Genomic DNA, 13,633 nt, shown 5'->3' on the forward strand with positions numbered 1-13,633 from the left:
CCCATTTTCTGCTAGCAAAGCCATAGCAGTTATATTAGTGGCCAATGGCTCACTGGTTATAGCTGACGGCCAACTAGCCACAGCAGATGGCCATCCAATCACAGTTGAGGGCCATTGACTACCTGAGCCAGCACCTTTGTATGTGAGGCTGAGAACCTGGAAACTGCTTTCTGGGGCTCTGTCCCCACAGACTCCCCTATCTAAGGCTCAGTGGGTGTTCCTTTTTGGCCTCACCATATCCTGTGTTCTTATGCGGGGAGCGGGACCAGAGACCCTGTGTGACACAGTGTTTGCCCAAAATAATTCTCATGGTACCCAAAGTCTTCTCTTTTTCTCATTGTTTATTCATTCAATGAATCATTATTTACTCCTGATTTTGTGCTGGGTACTGGGAATATAGTAATGACTAAGACCAATAAGGTTTCGGTCCTCATAAAACTCATATTCTGTAAGAAAGACATAATTCAAAATAGCATTTTCCTGTGGAGAATATACATAACAGTGTGCCTAGAAAAAATTTGGGGAAGAACCAAAAGAGATGAAAAAGTTTTCTGGGTAATGAAAGTCAAAATTATAAAGTCTGTGCTCTAAATATCAGAGCCGATAGTTCACATGTTTCCGCCTCATTGGAGAGCCCCATGGATCTCAAAGTGTTGTCGCCAGACCAGCATCATCAGCATCATGTGAGAACTTTATAGAAATGCACATTCTCAGGCCTCACTCTAGCCCTGGACCACTGAATCAGAATCTCTGAGGGTGGGGTCCAGAAACCTATGTTTTAACAAGCCTTCAAAGTGATTTTGGTATATGTTATGAGAATGTTTGGACTAGCCCCTTTCTACTTAAAGTGTGGTTCTTAAACCAGCAGCAAAGGTATCACCTGAAGGTACTAAGAAATTCAGATTCTTGGGCCCTACCCCAGACCCATGGCATCAGAATATGCATTTTGACAAGATCTTCATCTGTATATTAAAGTTTGGGAACGCATGTCTCACTGTTCTGTCATAGTTTTCAGCCTTGGGTGCATAATAAAGCCACCTGGGGATGTTTAAAGGCTTGCCTCCAGATACTCTGATTTAACTGGTCTGGGATGTCTGGATACCAAGGATTTTTCAAAGCTCCCCAGGTGATTCTAATGGGCAGGCAAGGTTGAGAGCCACTGCTATAAGCCCTTGAACAGAGTTTATTAACGTTTGTTTCTAACGAGCTTCTTTATATGATTTCCAACCTTGCAGGAAATCTCAATCTTCAGCTACATTAATGGAAGACCATCCCAGGTAAGAGAGGTGATTCTTTCACCTTATTCTACGTGATTGTAGACCACACCCGAAGCACTGCCTTCAGCTCTGGGCTCCCTTCTGGAGAAGAATGTAGAAAAACTAGAGCATGTTTAGTGAGTAGGGTGGGACCAAGAGAAACAACGCAAATCACTCCTGTGAGAAATGGTTATAGGAATTTGTAACGTTTAGGCAGCCAGAATGATCTTTTTAAACATAAATCAGATTTTATCACTCCCATGCCTGTCACTTGCCATTGCACGTGGAAAGAAATCCAAGCCTTTACCAAGTCCCTACATGATCTGATGCTGTGTGTCTCTCCTATCTCAGCTCATATTCTTTGCTCCTCTCATTTCTCACCGTCTCCAGTCATTGTTGCCCCTTTATGTTCCTTGATCATTGACAGTTTTCTTATCTGAAAGTGAATTTACCTTCTGTTCCTTCTGCCTAAATTGCTTCCCTCTTGGCTTTTTCCATGAGTGGAGCTCCAACTTCCATGTCTCCTCACATACAGTGCCTTCCCTATGTACTCAGTCTCTCCTAGTACCTTTCTAAAACAAAAACTACTGTGATCTGTAATTATCTTGCTTACTTGTTAATTTTCTTATTTATTATATTTCCTGCATTGCAAACTAATAAAAATATATGCTACGAAAGTGAGGAGAGTTGACCACTATAAAGAGAAATAAAATGAATTGCTCTTCCAGTACCAAGGGTTTCTCAGTAAGCATTTTTCTGAATAATGTTCTTCCTTCAGGCTCATCTACATACCAAAAAGCTGGCAGATATATTACAGTTCATTAGTTATATATATTTCTGATGTGACATCATTCATTTCCTTTTTCTGTGTGTGTTATTCGAGAAAAGATTACTTGAATACCAGGGGTGCCAAAAAAATGTATGCAAGTGGACACTGGTCAACGCTGCTCAAGCAGTAGTTCGCCATAATCAGAAGTATCCAGACGCTGATGGTAACCACTTTGAGGACCTCTTGTAATTGCAGAAGTCAAACATGATTTACGTAACTTGTATTCATTGTTTGTTATCAGTATATATTGAGTATTACAATTTTAATAGTTTTTTCCGTTTTTAAAATGTACCCTCTGTAGTTTTGTTAATAATATGTGTTTAAAATAATAAACCAGAAAGTCTCTATTTTCCCTATATAAATACTTGTTTATTCAATAAGTATTTTGTTGATGTCCAGCAACCACAAATAATATATGATTAACTGTCTCTAATGTGCCTATAAAAAAGTAGCAAGCTTAGCACTCTTTATGAATCAGTTAAGAATTCATATGGTCATAATATAATCAAAAGTTTAAACAAAAAAAATCCTAAAACAATTGTTCCATAATTCACTTCAGAACAGCATGGATTCTTACAGCTCTAAATTATAGTATGACGATGCAAACTGTACACTTGTCAAACCAGACATGGGAGGGTAGATGATTGGAAAGCTCCAAGTGTTCTATCAGTTACCTATTATTCTCGAACAAAGGAGAGTAATAAAAGGTACATAACAGAGTTCTTCTTCCTGTTCAATTTAAAATGTCACATTACTTTAGTTTTTAACCCTCCTGACTAGAAACATCCTTTGAAGGATAACCAAAAAAAAAAAAGAAAGAAACAGTTTCCTTCAAGCTCCATTTTATTGAGTTATTTTTAAGAAAATAGAAGAGAAAGATTGAATTGAGGACTTACTCATAATAAATCTGTTCTGGCAGAACTCAGAGGCTAGAAGTTTCACATTGGAAAATGGTATTTGATTGATGTCTTCCTTGACATCAGTCTTGACAGTTTAAGAAAAATCAGTGAGTTAACATGGAGTACCTTGCAAAGAAGCGTAGAAAAGTCAAAGGATATCCCAAGATTCAGATTCCTGGTGATAAATGTTAGAAAGGTAAATTTGGACAGTGAATTCAATGATATGCTAAATATTGAATTGTCTTTTTCTCAAAGATTTAGCTACAACATGCAACTGGCTTCATAATTTCTTTATTGACTCATTTATTGGATTACCCAGTATTGACCAGCTCCAGGATCCAAGGCTGCAACTGCATTCCTGAAGTCACCAGGTTATAAGTATTGCAGGTACACACAGTCTGATTAAATGAGTTAGCCCTTGTAGGCAACCTTTGGGGACAATTAGAATTTGGGAACCTGGAAGGCAAAATGACCTAAAGCTCCTGTAACCAAAATAGCTATATCTAGAAATTATTATTTAAGCCAATATTAAATGTGTGTAATTTATTCTGTGACAAGAGATGGGAGAAACTGAAATTATTGATTGGACAACATTGCTTTAAAAAAAAAAAAGTAAAAAAGAAACAAACGAAAAAAAATCAAACATGCCATTTGGCAAAAATCCAAGTCCAGACAATAAATTAGAAATGTGAGATAAACTGATTGGTAGAAAATGCTACTTATAATTCCACAGAAGTCCTTTAGAAGCCAGTGTCATTCAATGTCTTCATTAAAAGCTTGGAGTGAAGATTTTAATAATAATTAAATTTATAAATCATTAGGAGAATCACAATGTTTTTGAAAACAGTGAGTGCTATAAAATGCGAATGAGAAGAGACTACTATAGAGCATGAGAAAAATTAAAGATATCAATAATGTATCACTAACACAAAAATTCTATACATTTCATTCTTCATTACATATAGCATTTTTTGTAAAACATTCATAGTAGTTTTATTTATAATAGCTCAAAAGTGGAAACAATTCAAATGTCCCTCAACAGGTGAATGAACAAACAAACGGTGGTACATCCATAAAAAGGAAGACTACTAAGATGCAAAAAAGAACATACTGTTGATACCTGAAACAACTTGGGTTGATCTCAAGACACTATGCTGAATTTAACAAAGCAATCTGAAAAGGTTCCATACTATATGATTCCTTTTGAAAAATTACAGAGATGAAGAACAGTGGTTGCCAGGGTACAGGCAAAAGGACTGTGTAGGGGGAAGTTGTGCAAATATAAAGGAGTATCATCAGGGAATTTCTTTGTAGTGATGGAACAATTCTGTATCTTGACTGTGGCAATAGTTATACAAATCTCCGCTCATAATAAAATTTCATAGAACTACACAGGAGTGCATGAGTGAATTTCATTTCACTGTTTTCATTTAGTACCAAGTGAAGTTCATTCTGGGAGCATTATGTAATAAAAGAGACACAAATTATATAATTCAGAAGAGAATCGAAGAATTAATGAAAGGTTTAAAAAGAAATCCCTTCACTACAAAAGTTACAGGAAAATTGTTAATCCAGAAAAAAAAGAAGACAAAGCAAAGAATGATGGAACTCTTGTATAATACATAAATGGAAAGTCGTACTAGGTGTAATGGTTAAGAGACCTTAGAGTCACAGACATGAGTTTGAATCCTACCTCTTCCTTCTGTACACACACACACAAAGTATGACTTAGTAAATTACCTCACCTTCTAAATTTTTTCATCTGCACAATGCAGAAAATAAGAGTATCTGGGATTATAGGACTGTCATGAGAATTAAGTGAGAAATAGTGCAGTTTACACTGTTTCTGAGCTCATTTCCAGTGTCAGTTATGAGAATTTGCTTAAAATTATGCCTTTCTAAAGCCTAAAACAGGTAATAATAATAATACTAAAATAGATTCCAACTATGGATTGTTCTAAAGCCAAGTCATCCTTTCCCCAAAATTAAGGGAATAGTCTAAATCAGATTCCCAGACCTGCAAACAGAGCTTGTTTATAGTGTTATTATATTTCACAAGTACCTTTTGTCCTTGGACAAAACTACAGTTTGCTCTCACTCTTTTTATCTTTTGTGCCTTAAATTTAACTTCTAATGTTTCTAAACTCAACATGCCCTTTCCTACCTAACATATCTGTATTCTCACTCTTTTCTCATGCCACATACATATGATTTGCAGACTTCTTTTTTCTAGTCTCTTCCCTAAAAGGCCTACATTACTTATCACTTCTCTGACTGCTTTGATCAAACTTTGGCTGTCCTAATTTACAGATGAAATGTGAGGCACTCTGAGAGGTGTTGGTAGGACACTTGGAGAAAAGGTAGACCAATAACCTATAAAACTATAAATGCACCATTTCACGTATTTTACTGCATACAGAAGCTGCCAAAGAAAAAAATGTGTACACATTTTAAGAAAGGAAAAAACTGTATTAAAATTGTAATACTCAATATATACCAATAACAAAAGATGAATACAGGTCATGTGTACACATTTTTTTTGGCACCCCCAGTATAGTTATCAAAAAGGCTTTCATGCAGCTTTAGGCAAATTTACTAAAGAAAGGCACGGTTTTTCTAATTCACTGGACATCTATGTACCTAAAGGAGAGAGAACATATCATATATCTGGGTAGGTGTGAATATGAAATCAATTAACAGCAAGCACTCAGCAGTCTTTCATGGTTCATGAATCCTATCCCCAAGACATGGACTATCAGAAGTGTCAGATGAAGAAAACCTGGCTCTATTTTATTAAAAATGGATCATTTAGTAATATGCAAGCTGTTAAAAACAAAAATATGTATATAAAAAAAAGTAACCCAGACTTGATCCACAAATAAATGAAATTGTTTCTTCAGATCTCATATTTTTTACATGCAACGTGAGAATTTAGGGCTGGATACAGCAAACATCTTGATGTCAGGCAAAGAAATGTTGAAGGGATTTTCACTAGGAAGTTTACCAGTTCAAACCTAAGCCTAATTAAGTCCCACACTAAACTTTTGCTTTTCCCCCCATATATGATTTACCTTTCCTGAGCCCTCTACTCCCATCCTTTTGTGTTCAAAGAAAGAGCTAACCACAAAGCAGATAAGAGACCTGTCCATTCTTCCCCAGGATTCCCATAACACACCTGATGTCTCCCTTGCCTACTTGCCTCTCTCCCAAGGCCCCTTTCTTTTCCTTTGAGATAGTCCTCATTAATGACCTTTCTGCCTGTTACAACAGACTGAATAAAATCATCTCCCTAATTGTTGCATTTTGTCTGTCACACACCAAAAACCTGGTCCAATTTAGCTCTATTGATGACAACCCATCTGCATGATGGCTCAGGCCGGAAGCCTTAGAGTGCGCCTTGACTCCTCTCTTGCTCTCAAACACCCCCATTTAATCTATCAAGAAATCCTTTTGATTCAAAAATCAAAACATATCCAGAATCTAACCACTGCTAACAATTACTCTGCTACCACCATTGGTCTGAGCCACTATCATCTCTTACATAGATTATTGAAATAACCATCCCACTGTATTCTCAGCTTTTACCCTTCCCTGGCTATAGCATATTCTCAACAAACAACAGGAGTGAAGTCCTAAAATTCAGATGCCATTTTTCTGCTCAAAATTCCCCAAAAGGCCCCAAATCCCATCAGACTCCTTACGATGGCCTCAAAGTTCTCTGAGATCAGGGTCCCTATAATGTTTCTAAACTTGTAACCTACCACTGTCCCCTGCTCACTTCATTCTGACAAAATGGCCCCGTCTTTCATGAATATGCCAGCCATGCTCCTGCCTCGGCAGCTTTGCACTTGCTGTTGCCTCTGCCTGAACTCCCTTCCTTCAGAGAGCTACGTAGGTTACTCAGTCGAGTCCTCCAAATGTCACCTTTTCAGTAAAGCCCACCTATTAAAGATTGTACATATGAACCAGCATTCCATATCTCACTGTCATGCTCTATCTTTCCCAGAGCACTTGACTCCTTTTAGTATGCTCTAGAATGTTCTCATGTTTGTGTCTATTGGCTGTCTCTCCCTCAAGGAGGGAGAAGGAACTTTACGTTTTATTCGCTGATGTATTTCTTAGTTCCTAACTCTTTTTCTTTGATATGGCCCTAGTACCTAGAAGAGCATTGGCACATAGTCGTTAGTTCAATAAACATTTGTTGAAAGATTGACTGGCCGAATAACTAACGGACTGACCAACAGTGAGTAAGAGGACATAACAACACAAGCTATCTGTTTCAAGTAAGGACGAGTGCAGTAGTGAAGCTGCACACTGATGATCAGGATTATTTTCCAGTATGATTCTAGTGGACGTTTACCACATTATTACTCCTAGTTCTCTTTCCAGGCTCTAAATGTGGTAGGAAATCACCAGTGTTACTGTGTACCTGGCACCATGGAAACCACTTATGCATGACCATAGTCACACAGCCCTAAATAAGGAAATAATAAGGAAATGGCACAATCTAAGTTGTGAAACAGGCAAGAATGTCTATAAGATAATTCTGCTTGCGGATTCGTTAGAAACTTGGGGCCTCCCATGGAAGGAGTGTACTCCCAAGATCAAGCCATAGGCTACCGGGCATTCCACCAAGCCAAAAATGTCCATTCGAGTCTCGACAAGAGCTGTACAGAGTGGCAGAATGTAAGCTGAGGAAATAAGAAACTCTTCAGCTCTTTGTACTATTGAGAAGAGACTCTTGATTGGGCTAGAAGAGAACCACAGATTTAATGTACAATTTCTAAAAATAATTCTTAAGGTTATTCTTTTTTTCTCCAACCAGATCATTTTCAGTTCCCCTATTACATTCATTTTTTTGTCAGTGACTCAGCTTTTATGATGAATCTCTGTGCATTCCAACACCAGGACTTTCCAGTAAATAATACAGAGCAATGAAGTCTAAGAAACAACAGGACTTTAGAATCAGAACGACTTGGTTCAAATCCTGCATCAACCATTGTTTATGTATCTTTGAGCAGGTTTTTAAATCTTTCAACCTTTTCTATAAAATGAGAACAATAACCTGTGCTTCAGAGAGAAGTTGTGAGGGTGTAGTTATAGTCCCCCAGAGCCAGACACCAGGTGTCACTCCTAATAGTAATTAAATAAATGCTACTTCTGTTTCTTATCTTCCTGAGGTTTGGGAACACCAAGAAGTCTCTTTCATTCAAATGCCAACTGGGAATTAAAGAACTATGCCTAATTGCTAAAAATTCTCCCGGCAGTTGCTTTCTGTCATAATTTTCTGTTTCTTGAACACTCCAATATTGTTCATACTGTTAAAAATCAAAACAGAAGACCAGACTTGAAAATACTCTAAGCAGACAAAACCAGTTTAGCCATACAAGCAAAACTTAATTTAGCTTATTTTGCAAGACAAGCAAGGCTAACTTAACCTGGATCATTTCTTGCTTATATCTCTGACTATAAAAAGTAGACATTTAAATTGTTCCCCAAAATTGATATAAGGTAATCACTAACAAATTCCCTCTCATTTAAGAAAATTCTAATATTGTAACCAAGCACTGTGGGGAACAAGCAGTCACTGCCTCCATACTCTAGAAGCTACTTTATAACAATATACTTCTCAGACTCCTTGCATGTTTTGGTTTGAGTGTTCCCGGTTTGCAAACTGTCTTTTTTGGTGTACACACAACAAATGTTTACCAATTACTGCTTCAGCAATTCATTGGTTTTACTTCTGTTTATTTCTGAACTGTTGACAACACCTGGACACCTTGAGCTCTGCCTGGAATTCTTTCCCCCGTTTCATTACAGGCCTTATTAGCATGGTATCTCAGAAAGTCCTTTCCATTTATGGTTGTTCCTTCTCTACTCTCTCTACCATAGCCCCCTATTCTTTAACTCTATCACATTATTATTTATTTTATTTATTGACTCGTTGACCTATTTATTCTCCGACCACCAGAATGTACATTTTTAAGAGCTGTGTCTGAATTGTTTACAGCGATATCCCCAGGACTGAGAAGATTGCCAGGATTATTAGCGGTTCCTCAAAAATCATTTGCTTAATGAGAGAATTAAAAGAAAGGATTTGTACTTGATAATAAGTCCTTTCTTTAAGAAGAAGCGAGTATCTTGGATGCTGATTGCTTACCAGGAAGCCTGGGAGAGTGCACCCCATCACCCTCAGGGGGGCACCCCCACAGGGGACAGGGGAAAGGGAAACTTCATCTATTTCACAGAGATCCCTGCACCAGTCATGCATTCTTCACATTCTTTGTTGATGGACAGTCCCAGCTGGGACAGCTAAAGAGCACATTAGCAACTCAACAGCAAGAGCCTGACCTCTGAGAATCCTTTCCTACTTCTAAACTATATTACTCTTCTTCTGAATCAAGTCCCACTCCTGAATTCAGCCAGATTTATTTCACTCAAACTTCTGACGAACATGCATTGTTTTCATCTCTGGGTTCATTCTCAGGCTCGAGTCTAACTTTGCTTTTGGCATAAATTCTACCTGAACCTCTTTATGTGGCTTTGACAATTTGAAATGATGGGATGATGAAATATGAGACTAGATGAAAAAGGAGAATACTTATTATTTCTGTACTTGTGATTATTTGAATACTGATTTCTTTAGTCCCGTTATTGTTTCCGTTTATTAAGTTGAGTTAAAATGTATCTCCTTGGAATTTTCTCTAATGTTGGTAGGGTATAAACATACATATCATCTGTATATTAGAATACACCTGTTTGGTTTTTTGTTTGTTTGTTTCTGGGGTTTTTCCCATATTTAAACTGTTAATTGGTAGTATTCATTGGCTATTAGAATAGAGGGTATCCAATTTCCCAAATATCCTAGATTTCATGGACTTTTAAGGATTGTAGTATACGAGGATCTGTCTTGTTTTAATAATGTTCTTGCCACTGTGTATACAGATGACCGTGGGGATAGAGATTTTGCTTCTAATAGAAACTATAAATTACCATGGTAGGTCTAAATCGGTTCACAGAAGAGTAACTTCACAGCTATTTTCTAAAAAGATTATTTTCCAGTTTCTTGAAGTTTATTTCTTAAAGAGCAAATGTAATGTAAAAGAATGACTATTTCAGGGATATATAGTTTGTCTCTTAAGACTTACATTACAAGATCTAGAAAAGACAGTGTGTATATGTCTATAATCACTGCAATTGAAATAATCAACAAGTAGGGAAAAGGCCATTCTCGATGTTTCATGATCTACTATTTTACGCTGTCATGATGGCTACAAGACTCAAGACGAGAGAGTTTCTAATAGTAAGCAGACATTAAAAAAAAAAAACAAAAAAAAAGCTTTTCGCCTGACACTTCAGGTAGATTATTGTCTATTTTTTATCACATATTTTTTCATGAATATTCACTTTATTAATTTAATATGCATTAATTTACCTATTTTATTTTGTACATATGTAGGAATACTTTAGAATTTCAGGATTTCTCCAGAAAGTCAGGCTTGCATTGCTGATAGAATGTAATAGTTTTCATTTTCTGAAGAATATATATATGCATTTTTAAATTTTCTTCATTTATTAGCTATAAACAAAATGTCCAGAGGTTTCATTTTTAAAATTTACAATTTACCAGAATTCTTTACATTAATCATCATATGAGCTGATGGTTCAAGACAGCTGTCTTACATTTTTGTATAGAGGGAAAGAAAGCAAAGCAATTTCTCACCCTTTTAAAAGTGGAAGTAGGTCTTAGATCCTTTATGTTTTTACTCAATTTAAATGCTGACCTATACAACAAAAAAGATCTTGATGAACTTTAATAGCATTTAAATGAATAAAATATTGTTATTAATCACATGCAGAAAGCAGCATTTTCTCCTTGTATTATTTTATAAATACTTCATTTTTTACAAATCTGATTATTAGTGCAACTAATATTTAAACTCGTGTGATTTGTTAGAAATAATAGTAATTCTCAAACATTATGAGTAAATAAAGGAATTATTAAATGGGCATCAATCTGAAGCGAGAGAAGAATTTCAACAAAACATGCCAGAAAAACAAAAGAAATCCTAGAAAACAGATCTCTATGCTGCTTGATAATTGAGATGACTCCCCCAATTTGCAAAAGAAGAAATTTAGAAACATCAAAAGTAAGCAACCTCTGACCTTGACAACTGGAGAGTTGGATGTATACATTCTCTGAACATTGTAAAAGCTATCACCTTTAAGTGGAAATTCAGAAGATGGTGCAAATATACATTGTATCATCACAAGGGTTTTTGCAGTCAAAAAAGAAAAACTAAGTCAATTTTACGGAAAAGTGATTTCTTGTTCCTTTTCTATTCCCATATTTGGTTTATTTGGGTAGGATGACAAAAAAAAAGAAAGATTAAAATGAGATAAGAGAAAAACATTGTGGAACATTAAGCAAGATAAAGAATTTTGGGAGAAAAAATTAGCCATGTCTTTTTACAAATGGAACATCCAGGGCCTAATTTGAAATATAAACATTTTTAGCATATATCAATTGGACAGCGTGTCCAATTGGGGAGGGACACAGATTATTACAAATAAAAGCAACAGAATTAGACAAGCTCAAAATATTTTTCCACCACTATTGTTTAAAGAAACTTTTTTCCAAATGAAAGTGTATTTAAGAATTTTCTTTAATGAACAATTTTTAAAATGTACATTGCTATGAAAGCTAAGCATTTCTGAAATTCTTTTGTTGAAATTGAAGAAGCCCAAGATTTATAGTTTAAAAATTAATACTTCATTATAAAATATCAACATTTTTGTCTGGTTCACATAAGATTCTACAGAAAACAGTGAAGGTTGTCCAGAGGGAAAACTAAGGCTGAAGGTTCCAACGTGAAAATCCTGGAAAGTATGATGCTAAGGAAAAATTTAATGTATTGATTTGATTAATATATTTACATGATGATTGGCAAGTTATAATCCAGGTTCCACTGTCCAATATTTATGGGAAGGGGTGCGAAGAAAGAAGATTCTGGTAGCATATTCCTACTATTTATGTACTGTCCAAAGCCAGCTTAGTGGGGGAGTGGTGAAGGACTGAGGCTGCATTAGAAAACATCCTCTGGGCCGGCTTTCTAGGCTTGCTTTGAACTCTTGTTCATCATTATTTTATGTGGCAGCTTGTTTTTGTATTGGTGGAATGGAAAAGAAAAACACAGGAGACTGCCTTTAGGTTCTAAATCAAAGCTCTGCTCCCCCATTGCTGGAGTGGCTTTTCAAAGGCAAAGCACGTGGGGACTTTACAATACCTTGTTTCTGTGGACCAGGAGCTGAGGGTTTCTTCTTTATTTAATTCTCAGTAGCAAAAAAAGAGCATTTTTCAACGTATCTTACACTTACCCTAAAACATCCGCAGTATTTTTTTATTTTTTTTTCAATTTGATTGGCACTTAGAGAAGATAAAGCAAGGTGGGGGAAACACTTTAAAAGGGAATCTGCAGAGGGTGCGAAGTGGCGTGTTTTGTAGAATTTCAGAACCGGAAGGAACCCAGCCATTGCCCATAATACACCCTTTCTTGACAGTGACCTTAAGCTCCCAAGACACTAAATCAGTTGCCTAAGACTCCTACTCAGAATGTCAGCAGGAGACCTCGCCTTGCTGTACTCCCAGTGTGCGCTCTTTACACTGCCTTATGCTGCCTCTAGCGTTAGACCAAGAAGCTCTAAGGAGGACTGGGGTCGGGAGTATGGGAAGAAAAGGTAGACGGTCAGAGTACTCACTCCTAAAGAGGCAAAGAGTGAAACCTAAGTCAAGATATTTCAACATTAGCCTGGATAAAGAGAAGCAGCCTGCTTGTCCCAGGCAATGAACGCACAGAACGATAGCTACCACTGAATGTCTGTGATGCTTATTTTCAACTTGGGAAGATCAGTCTAGGGAAGAAAGCTAATCGCTTCCCTGTTCATCCTCCACACATTCTACACATCCAAGTGCCTATCGTTCCCTGAACATTTCGTGGGCCTGTTTTTTACGCATATAACACACTTCGTCACGTGTGTCTTAGGTGTCTCTTTCAATCCTCTCTCCCCTCGTAATTCCCAAATGGTCATTCTGGGCTTTTTTAAACTGTAAACTCAAGCTATACGGGCACCTTAGTTGGACAGGAAAGATCGCTGGTTTCCTTATTTCGGCGAAAGTCCACACGATCATTCCTGCCACCCACCCACCCCCATTTAGACACACTAGGAAGACCCGCAGAGATCATTTATGGAGAGGAAGGGGTGCATTTTGTGACCGCTGGTGGGCAGCTAGAGAACGTGGTGGAAAGTGGGGCGGGGGACCACATCCATGCCTGCACGGAGGCGCAGAATAGGAACAACCTGCACGGGTCCGCTGCCATTCTGCCCCAGCGGCGGCTGGCACAATCACCAACCCGGAATCGGTTGGTGGTGCGGCGAGTGGGCTAAGGCAACGCGGTGGGCCTGAAGGGCGGCGCAGAGGGTGGCGCTGGCAGCGTGAAAGGCGTCTTTGTGCAGGACTTGGAGTGAAGGAGTGATGAGAGAGGCGAGGGCTGAGCCAGGACCTGGAGGCTGGGGTTCTGGGACTCGGTTAGTCGCCACTCCTCAGCCGCGCTAGAAAGATCCCGGTAGTGCCGGCAGGGGGCAGTGTA

The sequence above is a fragment of the Rhinolophus sinicus genome, chromosome 3, assembly GCF_057876585.1.
Source record: "Rhinolophus sinicus isolate RSI-liver-muscle chromosome 3, RSI-T2T, whole genome shotgun sequence".
Lineage (NCBI taxonomy): Eukaryota > Metazoa > Chordata > Mammalia > Chiroptera > Rhinolophidae > Rhinolophus > Rhinolophus sinicus.